The following is a 21,647-nucleotide window of genomic DNA, read 5'->3' as shown; positions in this document are numbered from 1 at the left end:
TGGACTAGAGAGCCTCTTGGTGTGCTTCAGCAGGACTCTTCTTATTTCTCCTGCGTAGAAGACAGGTGTATAGACAGACTGTGGTATAATTAGTTTGGACTTGAGACCAGGGGTCACTAAACTGGTTTGTGGCGCTCCAGTGGCTGCCCACAAGCTTCATGCAGATGCTCCATGGTGTGTTTGTGGATTTGTGGTTGAAGACAAGAGATGCAGCATTCACTGTATTAAATATTAATATGGATTTTAATTGTTTGTTTACTGCTTCTTTTATTTATTGTATTTCAGTTTTAATTCAATCTGTAATAAAACGCCATACCACACAAGATAAAAGAAGCCATGAAGTGCAATGAAAAAACATACAGCATCTAGCACAGCACATAACAATTGCTACATCGGGCAGAAAATTATTAAGTGGTCCACCAAGACCTTCAGCAATTTTCAAGTGGCCCATGCAAGGAAAAAAATGGGAACCAATGGTATACATTCTACACCTTCAGCTGCCACCCAGTTTTCCTTGCCTTGCATACCTGAGGCACTTTGACATACACCCACCCACACCCCTTTCAGACACTTCAAACCATGCAAAGATGTTTGGGCAGTGGCCATAGCTCAGTGGTAGAGCTTTTCTGCTTTTCTGGAGCACAAATTTTTACTCCAGATGAAGAATTGCAGGTCACTGGGCAGGGAAAGACCTCTGAGCAGGCAAGCCTGCAATGGATGGACTAGTGGTTTGCCTGAGCTTAAAGCTGCCTTATATGTTCATATGATATAAGACAAATGAGGGATGGGGGAAGGCTAACTCAGCAGGCAGAGCTGGTGCCACATGGAACTGCAATAAAATAAAAGCTCTGGCTTGCTTGAGACAGGTTGAATGGCTGCGAATCTGTTATCACCTCAATAACATGAAGGACCACAGCCGTTTTCTCCTTCAAGGTCACTCCAGGAGGCCTGGAAGAGATTGAGAGCAAACAAGAAAGCAATACACAGACTTGCATTTGTGTTACCGCAAGGTCTGCCTATATATAAGAAAAGGTTAACATATAGCTTTATAAACTCATGCAAGTGCTTGACACTTCCTTGGAAGCTTTCAATGAATTTGCAGTTGCAAATAAGCAATTCCCCCATTTTTGGAGGTGTGCTGAAGTCACTGATGAATTCAAAGCATCTCCTATTGAGGATCTTTTGAGGGACATTGCCTACTTTGGCAAATCCAGGACCGAGAGGTAAACTCCATTGATGATATTTAGCTACCATTGATCATGCAGGCTTTTTTGGGAATATGAATCTTGAGGGGCATTGACTTGGCTGTATTGTCCCTGACTGCCAGTATCATAATGCCGTTATACAGATCTGTGGCACGACCACAATTGGAATACCGTGTGCCGTTCTGGTTTGCCCGCCCTCAAAAAGGGCTGGGAGAAGTTCAGAAAAGGGCAACCAAGATGATCAAGGGGAAAGTTGCAGCATTCGGGACTATTTGGTTCAGAGACAAGGCAAGTAACAGGTGACATGAGAGAAGTAGATAAAAGTAAGCGTGCATGGACAAAATAGAGAGAGAAAATATCTTCACCCTCTCTTATTACACTGGAACTCATGGACCTCCAATGAAACTGAATCTTTGAAGATTCCATACAGAAAAAAGAAAGTAATTCCTCACACAGCGCATAGTTAAAGTACAGAACTTGCTCCCACAGGAGGCAGTGATGGCTACCAACTTAGATGGCTTTAAAAGAAGGTTAGATAAATTCATAGGGAATGAGGCTATCAGCGGGTGGCTACTAGTCACAATGACTATGCTCTGCCTCCACAGTCAGAGGCAATTATACATCTGAATATTGCTGGAAACTGCAGAGGGGGAGAGTGCTCTTGTGCTCAGGTCCTGCCTGAGGATTTCCCACAGGCATCTGGTTGGCCACTGTGAGAACAAGAGGCTGGAATAGATGGGCCATTTGCCAGATCCAGCAGGCTCTTCTTATCTTCCAAGGTATTAGCTCAGTTGGTTAGAGTGTGGTGCTGACAATGCCAAAGTTGCAGGTTCGATCCCTGTAAGGGACAGCTGCATATTTTTGCATTGCAGGGAGTTGGACAAGATGATCCCTGAAGGTCCTTTCCAACTCTATGGTTCCATGAGATACTCACGAGAAGTCCTGGACTGGAACTGGTTGTGGCACAGAGGTAGACCATATGCAGAAGGGCCCGGGTTCAATCCTCAGCATCTCCAGGTAGGGTGGAGAGAGACAGCTGACAGAAACCCTGGAGAGCTAGTGCCAGTCAGTGGGGACAATAATGGCCTGACTCAGTATAAGGCAGCTTCCTAGGTTGCTGAGGTACAGAAGTGATAGCAACCAAAGGTGTACAGTCAAACCTTGGTTCTTGGACACCTCTGTTTTGGAATGTTTTGGCTCCCAAACGCAGAAAACCCAGAAGTAAATGCTCCGGTTTTTGTACATTTTTTGGAACCCAAATGTCTTCCACCACTTCCGTGGCAACCAATCGGAAGCCACGCCTCGGTTGTCGAACGTTTTGGAAGTTGAATGGCCTTCCGGAATAGATTGCGTTTGACAACCGAGGTTTGACTGTAGCATGAATACATTGGGGGCTTAGAACTGGAAAGCAGTGCCAGAACATTGTGTACAGATACAGTGACATAATTGGAACATGGAGAAATGTGTTTGCATTTGGCAGGGGGGCGACAGCTCCTCAGTTTCCCCCTCAGAAATGAAGTCCTTTGCTTCCCTTCCTCCCCCAGCGAATAATTCTAAACCCAGCCTGCCCAAGCGCTTGTTTGCTGCAGATCCGTAAATCATTCTTGTTTCTGTGCGTCCATGTTTCATTTGCCGTTTACACTCACTTCAGCAGGAGCCACCTTGCTTTTGTCTTGTGGAATGCAGGCCTAGCGCTGGACTGACACCATTATTCACCTGATCCAGAGCTGAGGAGAATGGGCTTTGCTAGCAACCACCAGGAGCTAATGATTTAAATGATTACTCAAAGCGGACAAGCGGTAACTATTGACATTAAACAAGGTGCTTCCATTGTTTGGGGTGTTTTATTTTGGGTTTGGTTCCCCCCCCCCCACCTCCTCGCCCAGTCTCTTCACAAGGCAGCTTGCCTGCAGGGACAACTCCACAGTATGGCTACACAAGGAAATGGCTGTCAGGAGATGTGTCAACAAAAAGCCATCAATAAAGTGAGTCCTAGAAGCTTTGCGCAAGGAAGTCTGTTGATATATTTCTAAAAGTTCTTAACTGTGCAGGCAAGAGCTCGTTCATTTAAAGGAGGGCTGCGGAGCCACCGGTCTGGGGCCCTCAACACGTCTCCCAGGCCTCTCACGCCCCTTCTCACCAGACTGCAACCCTCACTAGCCTGCCCAGCCATACATATCCAGAGTTGTTTCCATGCAACCACAGTGCTAAGCTTTCAAGTTAAATCCACGGTGGATCAAGAGTAACGATGTTTTTTTCCTCCTCTGAACAGTAACATGGTTGTGTGGAGTGTCCGTTTGACATGTAGACTTGGACTGGCCATTTGACAGTTCTGGCAAATGCCACATGAACTGGTGAACACAGTATTCAGACGGATCATGGAGGAGACTGCTCTCCCTCCCCCCCCCTCTCTCTCTCTGTGTGTGTGTGTGTGTGTGTGTGTGCACAGTCCTTGAGTTTATTTCTTGAATTTAAAAAAGGCTTCTTTCTTTTCTTTGGCTGGTGTTTTGGCAAATAGTGGAAGGAGGGAGAAATTCTCACTAACCCATCAGCCACACAGCATGGAAATAATAATATTTAGCGTATATTATGCTAACTGTGACAGTGCTTACACAAAGGGGTGGGGAAGTTGAAGTCTCACAGAAAGTGCAGAGCTGGAAGGGATGTACTCCACAAAGCCCACTACAGGACTTGCTTCCCAATTACCTTATTAAACTGAAGCACCTCATTCGTTAAGCATAAGGCCAGGTTCAAGGTTCTTGTATTAATTTAAAAGGCTCTTTGCAACCTGGGTCCACAATACCTCAAGGGCTGCCTGATCCCTATATCCCTGCCTGATCATTGGGTCTTCCAGGGAGTCACAGGTCTCCCATGGCTCAGATGCTTGTCTCCTATCCACCAGGAGACTGATTCAGGAAGATGCCCCATGGATCCCCATGGAACTGTATCTCGGAGAAATTGCTTTTTTCCACTGTGAAGAAAGATGTTGAAGGGCAAACCTCAAGCCGCACACATTACGGTCGGAAGGAGGACATGCATGGGACAGTTTCCTTCTCTTCTTTTATGCTAGTCGTCAATGGAATCCTGTAGTCCAACTCCCTATCCGCCTCCTGCCAAAGGCACGCACAACAATTAACAGTTTTGAGAGGCACGGCCCTAAGGGGCAAAACTGAGGGAAACAAAGAGCGGCAGAACTAAACTTTATTTGGACGCTGGAGGTGTCAAAGAAGAAATGAGCAACTACTTCCTCTCTTGTGTCAATCTTCGCTTACTGTGCCTTTTATTTTTGGTAGGCAAATTGCATTTCCCTCTGACTTTCTGAGACCAGGCATTTCCTGATGTTTCCTTTTCTTCAGGGGAAAGCAGGGGTTTTGTGTTTTGTTTCGTTTTTTTGTTTTGCCTTGATGCCCATTTCATGGAATGTTTCCTTCCCCTTTACCCACCTTTCTTTTTCTGCAAACAGGGATTTTCTGTGCCAACAATAACTTCCAGCTCCTCACTTTGCCAGCTCCTTGTCCTTGTGGTACAAAGGCCCCAAGTGCTTTGTGTGTCTATGTAGTCTCCCCCCCCCCCGTTCTCCCCACAACACACCATTCCGCTTCAAATCAGTTCCTTGTGTGCCTTATGTGCACATATTATGGGCCAGTCTCAGGGCAGCATCGTCTAAAGAAGCCGACTGAAGCTCACCGGTTCCTTTCACTCCCTTTTTAAAGTAAAAAGATACTTTAGGAAAACAGGAAGAAAGGAATCCCTTTGACCAGAAATATTCCTGAGAATGTCGAGATGTAATTGACTCTGCCTTTGCTATGTTTCCAAAATTATAATTCATTTCATAAAGAGTTGATTCTCGTGATCCTTTGGGAATGTTTCAAACTAGGTCAAACTCTTGCTCATCTATTTGGAACAAGAGTCCATCTACCTTATTTCAAGCAATCTGCTGCTGGGTAAGGCCTGTGTTTTAAGTTGCTCTCTGCCCCAACTTTTACCGCCCGCCCCCCGCAAGAAACTACAGTAAGCCCCCAGTTTATGTGGGGGGCTATGCTCCCGGGATCATGCCTAAAGCCAATATCATATTTGGTCAAAACCCATTGGGTTCAATGGTGGGTGGGATTGTCAAAGTCATTTTCTCAGAAACCCCACCACTTTAAAAATAAAATAAAATATTTTTTTTACCAGGTGCATAAAGCTGAATGTGCTCATTAAATGCATGTAAGCTGCAAGCTTATTGTATTCCTCTTCAAACCGGAATTGGATTTTTAAAACTGTAACATGTGTAACCTCTGTAATATAGCACAACGCCCACCTAAAGGGATCAAAGTTGTAACTTTGAGATACCATCTTGGCTGTTAGCCCTAAAGACTTGCTCCCTGCCTTGCAGGCCTTTTCTACCTGGTCAGGGAAGGTGGGGCCGTGACTGACTCCAGCTCCAAAAACTGAGGCTGCTGAACAGACTTTTGGGCTGGGGTATTGCTGGTGGGGTTTTGTTGGGTTCCCCCCACTTCCACCCCCTGGTTTTTTTTTTTTTTTGTATCTTTATTTTTAAATCTTATAATGATTTGTGTGGAAATTGTTCAATTATTGTTGTGTACTTGTTTTGCTTGTTGTTTCTGGCTACTTTCATTATGCTTTGAATAATGTATATATTTTCTCATTGTAAGCTGCCTTGAGTATGGTTTTAACTATGGCAAGGCGGCATACAAATTAAATGATGATGATGATGATGATATTATTATGCCAAAGCCAAGGAGATTCCATGTGGACTTTCCATTGAGAATGGTTTGCTGAAGCCATCCTGAGGATGCAGTTTTGGAGTGCTGGGCAAACGTGTTGTGGCTTTTCTTACATCCCATCACCACAGGTGTAAATTAAAACAGGCCCCACGTGTATTTTGAACAGTAGGGCTCAGGCCCAGGATATGAGCATAATATTAAAACAGGCAGTGCTTTTAATAGTATGCATTGGATACAAGTGAGGGAGAAAATTGGCTCAGTTACCTTTTGAAGGTGACTCTACCTCATTGACACTTCCTGAAAGAAAACATCAACTGAAACGCATTCATCCTCCGAAAGCCACACATTTTGCAGTTCAGAATTCAACCAAATAATGTGCATATAAGTTCATATACCAGATAAAGTGTGCATTAAATGCATACTTTAATGAAATTATTTAATAATGATGACATTATTGGGAAAATATTAATATTAAATAATTATAGGTTAAATTAATATTATTAAAGGTAAAAGGACCCCTGACCGTTAGGTCCAGTTGCGAACAACTCTGGGGTTGCAGCGTTCATCTCGCTTTATTGGCCGAGGAAGCCGGTGTACAGCTTCCGGGTCATGTGGCCAGCATGACTAAGCCGCTTCTGGTGAACCAGAGCAGTGCACGGAAACACCGTTTACCTTCCCGCTTGAGTGGTACCTATTTATCTACTTGCACTTTGACGTGCTTTCGAACTGCTAGGTTGCCAGGAGCAGGGACCAAGCAACGGGAGCTCACCATGTCACGGGAATTCGAACCGCCGACCTTTTGATCGGCAGGTCCTAGGCTCTGTGGTTTAACCCACAGCACCACCCGCGTCCCTAAATAAATTAATATCATTAGGGAGATATTTAAAAGCATTTGCAAACTTATGTGGCGAACTGAGTTTAAGACTGGAAAAATGAGAAGCTCAAATTGACTCGACCCCAGCAGAGGACCATCCCCTCATCACAGAGAGACACTTCAGATCTTCTAGAATGAGGACGATCATGAAGCACAAATGCTCTGTACTTCCTGTTTCCTTCACTTCTGTGCGGAAGGGAGGTGGGAAAGATCAATTTTGCATAGTGCAGAGAAGCCCAAGGAACTGAAAGGGTGAGCCACTTCTCATCCCCTCCCCATCCAATCCATTGTATAAGATCCAAAGTCTAAAAGAAACGATGGCCACCAGTCTCCATGCACCTGAGCTTAAGGCAGAGTTTTTGGGTCAAATGAGTGTGACCTCTAGGCTGGCTGGAGCCCTGGCATGTTAGACTTTGGGCTGAACTCTAACCAGCTGCAATGCACATTTGCAGGTACATTTTATATTTTTAAATTCATTCATTTTACATTTAATCAGCAGGTTACTTGTTAGGAAAAACATGCCCAGTTCATGGCCTTGATGTAATTTATCTAAAAATTTGATTAAAGAGTCCTCCCCATGCACACCAACACAACCCAGAACAGCCATTTCAAATGCGACAAGCAAATCATTGGAAAAGGAGGCTTGGCTCAATAAATTCTATGAAGTCTGACCAACACTGATGTTGTCTGATAAGGCGGCTCGAAGACAAGACAGGCCTATCAATTGAGTCAGGTCAGCTAGCCAGGTTGTCATCCTGAGAAAGTAAAGCCAGGCAATGCAATGGGGGAAGAATTGCATCAGAAGGCAAGCATCCTGACCCTATGCATGCTTACTCAGAAGAAGTCGGTTTCAGCCAGTTCAAAAGGACTTACCGTATTTTTTGCTCTATAAGACTCACTTTTCCCCTCTTAAAAAGTAAGGGGAAATGTGTGTGTGTCTTATGGGGCGAATGCAGGCTGCGCAGCTATCCCAGAAGCCAGAACAGCAAGAGGGATTGCTGCTTTCACTGCGCAGCGATCCCTCTTGCTGTTCTGGCTCCTGAGATTCAGAATATCTTTTTTCTTGTTTTCCTCCTCCAAAAACTAGGTGCATCTTGTGGTCTGGTGCGTCTTATAGAGCAAAAAATACGGTATTTCCGAGGAAGTGCTTGCAGGACTGCTGCTTATGTTGAAATAGTTGTATTGGGAAAGTGTGGGACTGGAGATCTGAAGGTCCCTAGAGCCTTCCTTCGTTTCAGCAAGTTGTATTTTCCTTGTAAAACAAGTTTTTTGAGAGGCAGTGTAGTGTAGTAGTAAGAGGGTTGGACAGGTCTGTGAACAGAGACATCTGCCAGTTTTGGTTTTCCTCTTTTTCTCATTTCTCCAGGCTTAAAATCACTTTACCCTATTTGCAAAAAAATCTTTTAAAAATCTGCACAAAAACCCAGATGCATTTTGGTTCTGATTTCTCCTAAAAATGTGTTTTTGTATGTAATTTGGCCTCAAGCATTTCCCCTAATATTATGTAGCATTGCACATTATTTTCACTTTTACGTGGAGATATTCCAGTCCATATCTGTTTTGCATTTGAACTTATTTTTAAATATGAAGTTTTGTGTGTGTGTGTGTGTGTGTGTGTGTGTGTGTGTGAAATTGGTTTGATAGGTTGTGTAGGAAATGATTTCTAAATGGAAATAAATAGTATATGCATTTTTGTGAACCCTGTTTGGCTGGAGCAGTGCATCGCAAAGGCACACTTCCTGGTTCAGGAAGTACAAATCAGTTGTAGGTTCCCATGAAAATGCGAACTGAACAAGTTCTTCCCCTATCCCTAGACAGGACACAGTTAGACAGGCCTAGGGAGGCCTAGTTTTAGATCCCCATTCAGTCATAAAGCTCAGGAACGACCTTGAACCAGTTGTCATCTCTCAGCCTAATCTACTTCACAGAGAGTGCAGTGGAGGCTGATCCACTATGTATATGCTTCAGAGAAAAATTGAGGTTTTGCATTCCTGTTTTTCCTTAGGTTTAAAAAAGAACAGGATGCTGAACCAGATGGGCCCCTGGCCTGATCCAACAGAACCTTCCACTGCAGTCATTGTATGATGTACTGTTTATACAAAGGATACTTGTTGCGGAATCTTATTAAATACAAAAAGAGAGCAAATGATGGCCCAAGGTCACACAGTGAGTTTCATGGTTGATTTTAACCCTGACCTCCAAGGTCTGCTTAATATCCACCTTATTCCAAATTCGGGGCGGGGAGGGGGGGAGAGATGTAGAAGTTAATAAGCTGGGGGAGGGGAATGATATTTTTCCATACATCTGGAAATGGATGGGGTCCTGTGTTATAACAGTCCTTTAAGATTAACCAATTCAAGCTGCAATCCTGTGGATGTGGCTCATGGAATTCAGTGGGGCTTACTTCTGAGTAATGTACAGCATGAAATTGCAACAGGAGGGACCCCTTCTGTGCCAAAGTAAGGCAATTTTCATTTGAGTCGGGTCGTATTGGTAAATTTTCAGTAGCTTTGCAAGGAAGGGAGAATACCAGAATAAGTTAGCTGAACCCTTGTGAGTGCTCATTGGTCACACCCCTTGGTCACACCCCATGACCTTCAAGCCCCGCCCCCATGCCGCCACCAGCCACCACTAGCCTAGGGTGCCAAGTGCTGGCACCAGGCCTGTAGGGAGTGCAGAGAAAAAATGTTGCTTCAGTTTGTGACCCTATCCGCCACGAGTAGAAGGAGAAAGCAAAGTAACCATCAGCGGAGTGTTTGTGTGAATCAGCCCACATAGACACACCTCCAGCTAACACAAAGGTACACTAGCCACAGAACACTGTTGTGTGTCCACAACACCGTAAACAAATAGCTCATAAATCATTCCTCCACCAACTTAAAAGGGAGGGAAGCGCGGACCTTTGTAAAAGCTCGACTTGCCAGCCTTTAATTGACAGAATCCATTAATAATGTTTTCCAGCCGCTTCTCGTTCAGCACTCTAACCCCCTTTTAAAAGTCCTGTCATGTTAAAAATTGACATGTGTTGACTTTGGCCTGCGAAAGCCCGAGTGCTGGTTGTAGGTAGGAACTTTGGGTGTTTAGTCTGGCTTGCATTTTATTTTTCCCTTTCATCAAATTAGTTCAGCTGTAGTTTTTAAAAAAGAGAGAAGAAAAGGAAAACGGCTTTACAATCTGAGGCTCTGGCTCGGGATTGCAGCGTCCCACCCCCCACCCCTTAAAACAAAAACAAAAAAGACGCTTACAAATGTTGCGTGATGCATGTTGAAATGGCCAGCCATGAGAGAAAGGGAGGCACATGAACCTGACTGCGTGGAAGCAACACCTCTTTTCAGAGAAGTGTAGGAGACTCCATTTCCCTAATGCACAACTGTCACTGTTTGTTTTAAAAACCTGAGGGCGCTTCCTAGCCAAACCAAAGCACTTTGAAGTCCCGTTGGTTTCCGTGGAGAGATTTAATCTCATATTTAATTTTCCCATTGAAATCCATGAAGAAAGGGGCGAGGCGTGTACAATTAGGCGTAGTGTGGAGAGAATGGATAGGGAGACAATTTTCTCCCCCTCTCATGATACTAGAACTGTCGACCATCCAAGGAAGCTGAATGCTGGAGGATTCGGGACAGAAAAAGCAAGTAGATTTTCTCAAAGCACAGGGAACTTGGTCCCACAGGATGCAGTGATGGCCACCAGCTTGCATGGCTTCAAAAGAGGGTTAGACAAATTCATGAATGATCTCAATGGCTGTGTTCTTCTTCCAGTTTCAGAGAAAACAGGCCTCTGAATGCCAGTGGCTTAGAATCACAAGTGCATGGGAGTTCTGTTGCACAAAGGTCCCGAGTGTGGGATCTCTATGGGCATCTGATTGGCTATGGTGAGAACAGGATACTGGAAAAGGTGGATTTTAGGTTTGATCCAACAAGGCTCTTATGTTCTTAATACCAGTTCTCTTTGCAGCAGTGAATGAACCCATGACATCATTTGTCTACTGACATTTTAGTCTACTATATTCTATTGTGGTTTAAACTTTCTGTATGTTTTAAATTATAGTAGTGATGGATTTATTGTTTTATCTTTGTTTGTAAACTTTTAAGGGTTTTTTCCTACCAGCAATTGGTATATAATTTTTAATGAAATGCATATATAAAATAGATCACTTAAGTTAAGGAATTCAGTGGTTGGCATCCATCTGCCTTGGGAGACAATGCAGAGGTGCACCCTTTGGGCGTGAAATCAAACTACTGGAAAATTATAGCGCCTGCTGTGGCTGTAGAAACTCATGCAGGAGAGACATGTTTTGTTGCAGCTGAGACAGATGAAGGCATCCGGTTATGTTGATGCAGATGTACCATGGCCTTTCTTCTCTCGGCACTCTTCCCAGAGGTCATTCCTCCTCTGGTCATTACTGTACAACCTGACTGTCTACCTCCAGGCACTGGATGGGATGTTCAATGGTAGCATTAAGGAAATGGCTCTGTCAGCCCAAGCATTTCTGTTTGCCTAATAGAACAGTCTCTCCCTCCATGTGCTGATCTGGGTTTTTTCTGAACCCCCACAGCCAGAGTCAATTTGGAGGGCACAGGAGACATGGAGGGAGGAAAGCAGGGGAAGTTCTGTTGGGCTGGCAGAAATCCTTGCATGGGCTTCTACTAGTGGGACTGGTTGGTCAAATCAGGAGAGAATCAAGGTAGATTAGGTACAGGTATACTGACTGAAAAAAAGGTGTGCCTTGTTTATTTACAGGGATTATCAAATCAAATCAAAGGCATTTGGCTGTAATTCTTAAACACATTCACTTGGCAATAAGCCACATTGAATTCAATAGGACTTGCTTCTTTAAAAAAAATTGAATATTTCTTAATTTTACTTGTCAGAAAATTTAAAATTTAAAATAAAGCAGATGAAAAGGGTGAGTTACTAGCACAACAGGTTTATGGCAACTTAGTGACTAAACATACTGAATAATGGGACTTCCGAGTATTTGAGAATATAAGATGAGCCTGGCTGGATCAGACCCATGGCCCATCTAGTCCAGCATCCTGTTCTCACAGTGGCCAACTAGATGTGGGGAAGCTTGCAAGCAGGAACTGCAGATTAACATGCATAGGATCTCACTGATAATTTTAACGAAGTTTTATTTCTGCTGAATATTGAACTATACGGCAAATAACATTTAAGGTACGATGGCGACAGTGTTATTTTTAGCTTATTTTTCAATATGGTCTGATTAACTGGATTATTTTATGCTATTGTAAACCACACGACACATGATTCAGCCAAAGTTAATGTCACATTGGTTTTAATGGGAGAGACGGAATCACGTGCTTAACTTGCCACTTGAAATCTGAAGGACTTAAAAGGGCTTACTTTTGGTAGGTTGTGTCCCTATAGTTTTTGTGAAATATGTGGAAGATAAGTGTATTAAAATAAATAAACTGAGGAAATTATCTGAAGTATATTTATCTGTGTTTTAAAGTTTGGCATCTTGGTATACGAACTAATATTTTATTTTTTAATGAATAAGTTGAGATCTAACCTTCTTTGGCAACTTTTAAGCAATTGACAGTGTAAACCTTATAGGGTCTCCTTTAAAATTTGCTCTATGTGATCTGTAAATGTGAATTCTTTTACTTTTGTTTGAATTTGTCTTTATTTCCATTTACATCTTAGTTCTTTTTTTTAAAAAAAAACCCTTGGCTTTTAAAAAAGTCGTTGGGCTCATCCATACTACTCTTTAATGTGGATAGTAAGCTTCCTGTACCTCCCTCAAATTTCTGCTGGTCATATGACATTCTCCTCCAAATCATTGCCTCCCCTAGCTTTTGCCTCCCTCACTCTGGATTTTCTTATATCTTCCCCTTTTCATAGTATCCCTGGTATGAAAAAATCCGAACTGAGGGAGGGGAAAGTGAGGGAAGGCAATAAATTGACCAATGGAGAATTAATGGAGGAAGAGGAAGCTTTTGAAGGTGCCTGCTCTTTTTCGTAGGTACTTATTTTCTGGTGCTCATAAGGTATAAAATGGGTACATTTCCCCTGCAAAACCATTTGGATATCAAAAGTGGGGTTTAATATGCTCATTGGGACCTTGGAAAACCGTTTCCTAATCTTCTTTGTGGAGCATTGCACAAAGAGGACATGTTGTGATAAACACAGGACAGCTGAAAGAAGCAGAAGCCCCGTGTCAATTTATATCTCTCCGTAACATGTAGTAAAACCTACCAGGTTCCTCATATTTCACTGATTGTTTCCATCCCTACCCACTGTCACTGGTGGCAACGCATGGGCAGGGAGAGTGGCAGCCGCCTCAGGCAAGGGATGCTAGAGGGCAGGCAGTGTTGGAGGACAGAGCTGTGTCTGCCCCATGGTTTGCCCTGCGCCCCTTAACCTACTCTGTTGCCTTCAGGTACAGAGAGGAGCGCTGAAGCAAGAGTCTTTGTGTGGAATGAGAGGAGAGGGGTGCTATCTTTTCCTTCACCTCAGACAGCAGAGCATCTTGGCCTGACACTGGAGGAAATCCACAGCATGATGAAATCATTTACAGAGAGAGAAGCCATGGCACAGGCTGCCATTTTGGCAGCAGCCCTCTGTTCATTTACTACTTTATCTATTTCCATTTCTGAATGACTTCCTATGAAACATTGCTATTAAATAAAAGCGTCAACAATTCAAACATATATAAGACAACGTCATGTATAGGAACAATTTCAAATCCATTGCATGCTGGGATAAAAATGTACACTTAAAAGGTTGGTTGAGAAAGGAGTGACTTTAACAGGTGCAAGAAAAAAACAAACCAATAGAGATGGCACCTGTGTGATATGTTGTGGGAAAGCCTGATTCCAACATTCATAGAATCACAGAACTGCAGAGTTGGAAGGGACCCCGAGGGTCATCTAGTCCAACCCCCTGCGATGCAGGAATCTCAGCTAAAGCATCCATGACAGATGGCCATCCAACCTCTGTTTAAAAACCTTCAACAATCCATCACTTCTCACGAGAGTCTGTTCCACTGTCAAACAGTTCTTACTGACAGAAAGTTATTTCTGATGTTTAGTCTGAATTTCGTTTCTTGTAACTTGAAGCCATTGGTTTGAGTCCTACCATCCAGAGCAAGAGAAAACCATCTTCCATTGACATTGTATGGAATGATTCTCCTGATGAGATGTTACCAGTGATCAGTTGGGCATACAGTCGTACCTTGGATCTCGAACGCCTTGGTACTCGTCCATTTTGGCTCCCAAATGCCGCAAACCTGGAAGTGAGTGTTCCGGTTTGTGAACGTTTTTTGGAAGCCAAACATCTGACACGGCTTCCGCCAAGCGTGCCTTGGTTTTTGAACGCTTCCAGAACAGATTCTGTTAGAGAACCAAGGTATGGCTGCATAATGATATTTTAGATATCCTTTTTATCATTCAGTGTGGTTTATCCCTGAAGACCCAGCTCTTGCTTTTTCCCTTTCCGTCCTTAACTGATGAGCAGCCACCCTGCAAGCCCTCACTTTTGTGGGCGACCTCTTGCTGATAGCACTTTAATTTAACGAATGCATGCCAGGGCCCAAGTGATGTCATATTAGTTTAGGAAGCGTAGCCTGTGTTGTGCAGGCAGCTTAACTGGTCTGAAAGTTGTGTGGTTCGAGCAAACAGCAGGATTTATGTTACGCACGTCCCGTTCTTCCCATGCAAGCCAGAATATCTGCGTAGTGATGGCTGGGAGGATACAGGTTGCTATTTTAGAGCCAAGTGGAATGGCGTTTCTGAAACTTCAGGAAGTTAATAACATGCTCATGTCATCGTGCTGCCGCTTTCAAATTGAATCCTTCTCTTCTCGGCTCAGGGGAGATGAGAGATTCCGTCACAGAAAGCAGAGTTGGAAATAACAATGGAAAACCCCGGTGAGCAAATGACCTTGGAAAGGAGGGCGAGACCAGACTGCTAGCAACCCACCTCTTGCGAGGGAACATGGAGGCCCGCTGGCTCCTGCTTGAACCCAGAGGTCAGTACAAGATGCTACCTTTAAAATGCTGGGGCTATAAAGAGGATCTGACAAAGGAGGAGGTCACTTAAGAGATTAAAAATGCATAGACAGTTTTGCAGCCCCATTCATTCCTCAGTGTTTTGTGAGTGAAGATCTTTTCACATATCTCTGAATGCCAGTTGTCTCAGGAAGTGATGTAGCAGCTCTTTGGGACTAAGAGTATATGCCGCCACAATCTCCAAGTGATGCAAGATCCCAGGGGTTCCAGGTGCTGACCCAGGGTTCATGTTACCTTTGGAAATGAGGCACAGCAGAGACTGTGGTGTCTCTATGAGATATGGTTTATTTATACATATAAACAACTTGAGCCTACGATGCAGGGGTTCACAGTATTACAACCCCAAAAGGATCTTGTTTCTGCCAGGCATTCTTCTCCCAGTTTGCTGCTTTATATCTAGCTTCTAGTTCACATCACTTCACTCTCTGCTCTGAACTTTCGCTTTGTCCTTCTAACTACCTGGAGTTGAGGGAGTGGGCCCCAATCATTTACTGTCTCACACAGAGCCTCTTTTCTTTGTTCCCCTTAATGGCCCATCACCCATGCGATCACCTCATCAGGAGGCTAGCCTGACTTATACAGGGTGTAATGGTTCTAGGGGTTGCTCGTGCGTAAGCCGGTGCAAACACCTGGCTGGGTTGCCTGAGTGAACCTTTTCTGTCCGGACAGCCACTCACCCGTGGCTGTCTCAATCGCTGGCAGAATCCGTCAGTGGGCGTTTCTTAGACTTCTTCCAGCAAAGAAGCTCTTTGACGCCTAGTCTCCTCCTACTCTCTCTGCGCGAAAGCCTTCTGCGCAAGGAGGGTGTAGGCAGCGGAGGACCCCTACTCTCCCCACTGGTCCCCGGCAAGGAGTCATGGGACCACCTCGCCGCTTCCCCCATCTGCCCCCCTTCTCCACTGGTGCTACGCTGATTCCCTTCCCCAGAAGATGGGCTGCCTCTCCCAATCCCGGGACGCTCTCTGGAATCCCTCTGGATTTTGCTCTCTCCCTCCGGCACTGATGGCAGTTCCCTGACACAGGGTGAGTCCTTTAAAAGAGGCCCCATGGATACAGAGTACACATGTTCCACAGGGCCTCTTTTAAAAGACTCACCCTGTATTTTGACTCTTGCTGGATCCAGTGGTTAGAAGGGTCTCAGCATACAGCCTAATGCCCCAATCTCAAAACAATACATCTATTCAAAAGTAAGCCCTCTGTCTTTCTCTAGGCCTCTCTCAGGTAGTCTTAAAAAGCAGAAAGTCTCAGGGTGCTTTCAGATGGTGTTTATTATAAGACAGGTTTTTTAAGCCTCTATACTATGTAGGAATCAAAATGCCAGTCTGTATCCTCCCCACCCCATTTTATCCAAAGTTACCCTTTCAATGGAAAATAAATGAAACCCGTTGTCAACTATCTGTTTCAGACCCCTCAATCATTGATTTACAATATTAAACATCTGGGAACACCCTCAATTCACACAGAGAGCGTGGGGTGATATCATACCCCTCACGGGACAGGGGGGGGGTTGCAGGAGAAAAGACATGCCCCCTTGCAGAAAGAATCTCTAGCCATTTCTTTAGTTCTGAAATGGCCAGCCATTCATGCCCACCAGCAGCAGTTTCTTCTGGTGACAGAAAATTGGCCAGGCCATGCTTGCCAAACCAGTTTGACTGTCAATAGCAGGGTTGTTTTTGCTGTTTACAACCAGAGTTCTTAAGAGATAATTCAGAGCAACACCATAGTGTGTGTGTGTGTGTGTGTGTGTGTGTGTGTGTGTGTGTATCTATATGGAACCTTACAGGTTGACCTTACAGGGGGCATACACGATAGGTAAGGCCAGAGACAAACATGGGTGGAGCAATTAATGTAAATTTGACCTCTGTACAGTAGGTTTTCTACACACATTCACACTCCCCTCACAATTCTTCATCCAGGCCAGCTGGACAAAAACATTCAAGGAGGTAAGGGGTGTGGCCTAGAGAGGGATGGTATGGCTGGGGAAGTAGCTTCCAGGCCTGAGGTTGCCTACCCACCCATTCTGAGCTCTATTTCTATATAGCTCTCTGTCTCTGTGTATAAATATTTACACACACACACACACACACCTGGCTAGCCTTCTTCTCTAGCCAAGCAACCCATCCACATGCACAAGAACACTGTGTTGAGAGGAAGGATGAAACATTTTTAAACAGCTGCCTTTATAACGCGAGCAAAATCAAATCAAAAACGTGTCAAAATACCCTTTAAAAAACCTTCAGTTTCCCAACACAGTAAGACTTTAATGCCTTTGGCCTAAGGCAGATTGGAGCATTTGTGTGTGTTGTTTGTTTCCTGCAAAGGCCAGGAGAGCCTATTGGATTACAAGGCAGAACAGTGCAAGAATCTGCTCTCTAAAGGGTCAAGGTGTTTCCCTAATCAGGATCACTTTAAATCTGCCTCTGGATTATTAGTCCTGCCCTGTCTGCTGCCTGCGGAGGAGGAAGAGAAAGGAGCACTAATTCCTGCAGGGCAGAGGGCACCAGCCCAGTCAGCTAGACAGGCCGTGGGGTGACTGGATGACTGTGGGAATGATCAAAGAGCTACACAGCTTTCTTTGGTTCCCCTTTGCTATCTGAAAGCATCATATTAAATCTTGATGCTGCACACTGAATAACCTATTCGATTCAAACTAATCAGGGGGTTCTCCCCATCCTTTAAAAATAGCAATAAATTGGGGAATCAAGGTTTTTGACACAGCTGAGGGCAAGGATCGTCCTTGAATCTTCCTGCCACACTTGCCGTCATCTCATGCCACACCAATGCAGCATGTCATACGCATCGACTGCAGCAGAGGATCCAGACATCCTTCCTTTGCAGTGCTTTGACTGCAAGGATATTGTAGCTTATCCCTACTCCTGAGTCCTCTTAAGCACAAACTCGAAACAAAGAAATGAAACATGTGAGCATATGCACATTTAACATTTATATGGATTTAAAACTGATGGGCCTGCCCATCCCTTTCCCCAAAAAGCACTGGGAACTGTAGTTATGGGAGAGGGCTAAGAGCAATTTGTTAGAAAACCCTAGTAAGCTTTCACAGAATGGCAGTCCCCTTTGTATGGAGGAACAACAGTAAAATGCATGTGGAACAGATTTTGAATCCTCAGTCACTGCCTCTCCCCAGCAGGCCACCACTGAATACCCCCCAAGTGTCCCAATTTTCCAGGGACATTTCCAGAATTCCAAAAGCCACCCCAGCTTTTGATTTGATCCTGGAATGTCTATATTTCCCCTGCCAGTGCCAAGCTCAGGAAGGAGGATGAGCCAGCTATTGTCCCAAGTGATGGTGGTAGTTGTTAAGTTGTGGGCGAACATATCAGACGACACAGCGATTCTTCAAACAGCTCTTGTTTATTCCGAGGCCAGAACAGAACTGAACTGAAGAGCTCAGTCAGCCTGCTCATATAGAGCTCCAGAACAGCGTAACTGTTACAACTCTCTAAAACTATCCAATCACTGAACGTCACTTTCGATCCTTCATTTGCATACAAACTATCCAATCACTGAAAGTCACTTTCGATCCTTCATTTGCATAACTATCTACAGTATCCCCCTGCTGGCCCAGGCTGAGAACTTCAGTACATAACAGTAGTGGTGGCAGTGGCTTTGAGGGAATAATCCATGGCCTCTCCATGGCTGCTGCTGCTGCCAGCCTCCTCCCTTGGGAATATAACAATAAAACCATGAACAGGGCGATGATACAACGACTACTACAATCGACACAAGGTAATATCATCCAGGCAACTATCTGTAAACAAACAATAAACGACCATAAAAATGGCAAAAGTACTTTCTTTCCCAAATAATTTTTATCTTAAACAGTAGCAAACGCAGTAAATAAAGAGTTCACTTGTGATATACCAGTGGTTCAGTGCTCATTTCTTCTCTTTCCAAAATAGATTTTATCTTGAACCATTGCAAACTCAGCAACAAAGAGTCCACTTGTGATATACCAGTGGTTCAGTGCTCAGACGTCGTAGCAGTAATCTGACTTTTCGTCGCTAAAGAGCTTAGTCATTGAGCTTTGTAGTAAATAATACACAAGAGAAGACAGTATGTAAACGACTTAAAGCAGGCGTATATCTGTCCCCATTTGCATGTTTCCATCTGGAGGAGCATAGAAAGAGGACAGTGTCCTTCAGTTTGTTAAATCCCCTAGGAGGTCTTCTCTTGTATATTGTCAGTCAGCCAAAGACCTGGTTAAAGTGGAGCATTTTTGCCTGGTGCTTGAAGGTGTATAATGAAAACCCACTGCCCCAGGAAAACCCACTGTTTACCACTAAATCAGAACTAGTGTCAATCCACAGAAAATCTGATTGGTGTTCATTCCAATTTGACTGTAAACACCAGGCTTTCCTGTGGAAGGCAGCAGGACAAAAGAGACGCCTCTTGGATCCATCTGCACCAATCCCTGGTAAAAAAAAGTCAGGTTTTATAAAGTCATCTCCAAAAGGAAGGAATTCTGGGAATTTTTTGGCTACACTACCAAACATGGCATGCTGGGTAAATGAGCATCCCAAATTCCTGGAAGCTTCTTTTAAAATGTCAAGGAGTCTAAAGGCGACATTTCTACAGAGCTAAGCATGTTTCTATAGCTGTGGGCTTTGCAGGCCTGTCCGTGAGAGTAAGCAGTGAGCAGAATTGTGACCTGGGCTGAGCATCAAGGGAAGGAGATTGCAATAGGCAAGTTAAATATAATGCTGCTCAGTAATTTTCTCCTTTCCAGTTCTGCACAAGCCCTTAGAGCTAGCATGGATTTGACAAAAAGGGGGGAGGGGAGTTGGGAAGGAGGGGAAATGGGGAGAGCTCTCCAATTCCGCTTCTTAAAATTGAAGCCTACAAGGCAGATAGCTGTAGCAGGGATTGAACCTTACGCTCCGTAACTGTGGCCTCGCATTTACCGACTGTAAAGCCTAAGACAGTCCATGTCAAGTGAGCAGCACACAAGGACCACAGGGCTGCTGCTGATGTTGCAATTCAAGGAAAGCAGAAAATCCAGCAATCAGGTAGGTCTAAGAAGTCACTCGAGCCTCTCTGACACTGGTGATGCCTGACTCCCTGTAACCGCTCCTTTTGCTACTTATGTCTTGCTTGCTAAAGAATTCTCTGCACTGTGTTCACTGGCTGCAGACTAGCGGGGTATTCAAAGCCTACGGCTGAAGGGACCTGTGAAAATTAGGGGCAGACCTGCCAGGCCTGCAGCCCAGTCTCTCCCCACCATCACCCAGTGGCGTAGCTTGGGTTGTCAGCACCCGGGGCAAGGCAAGTAATTTGTGCCCCCTAACCCGTGGATTTGCGCCCCCTAACCCTAACCCCCAGATGTTGCGCCCGGTGCAGCCGGATCCCCCTGCACCCCCCACGCTACACCACTGCCATCACCTCCCCACTGCAAAACAAGATGGAGTTAATATTTTGAGAGAAGCAGAGCCATCGGAAAGCACCCTTACCGCATTCAGTGTAAACATTATGCTTCCTGGTAGGAATGAGCTCTGGAAATTAAGTTCTGCAAGTTTTCAGCATGTTTGCTGTCGAACTGGGGGGGTGGGGGGGCTGTGAAGGGCAACTAATGGTTTGCACCCATGACATTGCCAATCTTCAATTTTGCAGTAGTTTCATAATTTGTATACTGCCCTATACCCGCAGGTCTCAGGGCAGTTCACAGGATAAAATAAAACACAAAATACATAATCAAAGTAGAAACAAAAACAAGCCAGTAATGCCCCCCAAGTGATTGTAGTGAATATAAAGGATGGATGCACCTACATCTAAATACAGGGCACCTTGAAATACATGTTTTTCAAAAACAAAACAAAAGGTGGAGAGGTTCTCTGAAGCAGATGCGGAGGTGCAGGACTGAATCAAGGCTCATTTGTTCCAATTCAGTGGTAAGCAGTGAGTTTCCCCAGGGAAAGTGGGGGGACAAAGGAGAAACCTCTCAGACCACGTGCCTAGAAATCATAGGACAAACAGATTGGATGAGCCCTCAGCTGAATCATTACTGAACTTGCTGTTACATATATGGATATACAGTTGTACCTTGGAACTTGAACAGAATCCGTTCTGGAAGTCCATTTGACTTCCAAAATGTTCGGAAACCAAAGCACGGCTTCTGATTGGCTGCAGGAAGAACCTACAGCCAATCAGAAGCTGCGGAAGCTGCACCAGACGTTCAGTTTCCAAAAATCGTTCGAAAACTGGAACACTCACTTCCGGGTTTCGATCGTTCAAGAGCTGATTTGTTCGGGAGTCAAGGCGTTTCAGATCCAAGGTGCAACTGTACACAAAAGATGGAGCTCTGCACCAGCTTCAGCCAAAAGCCTGAACCAAATCAGACCAATTTTGGGGGGATCTGGGCTTCCGCCAAGTCAGGCGGTGACTGGTGATGGCTTCAGACCACCCTGGATCAGGTTGCCTGGAGCAATCTGGGGCTGTTCCGGGAAGAAGAGGCAGGCAGCCCCAGTGCGTTTCACACCGTGAACATATCAGGGAAGCAGACCCCAGCAGGATGCAATCTTGCTGGCTGCAAGGGTGCTCCTTCAACCAGAATCCTTGGGGTCCCTTCCCAACCCTATAGAAGAAGAAGAAGAAGAGTTTGGATTTGATATCCCGCCTTTCACTCCCCTTCAGGAGTCTCAAAGCGGCTAACATTCTCCTTTCCCTTCCTCCCCCACAACAAACACTCTGTGAGGTGAGTGGGGCTGAGAGACTTCAGAGAAGTGTGACTAGCCCAAGGTCACCCAGCAGCTGCATGTGGAGGAGCGGAGACGCGAACCCGGTTCCCCAGA

Source organism: Podarcis melisellensis (genome assembly GCF_964234715.1).
Source record: "Podarcis melisellensis genome assembly, chromosome: 2".
In the NCBI taxonomy this organism is placed as follows: domain Eukaryota; kingdom Metazoa; phylum Chordata; class Lepidosauria; order Squamata; family Lacertidae; genus Podarcis; species Podarcis melisellensis.
The sequence above is the reverse complement of the archived record's forward strand: the minus strand, read 5'-3'. Positions refer to the sequence as shown.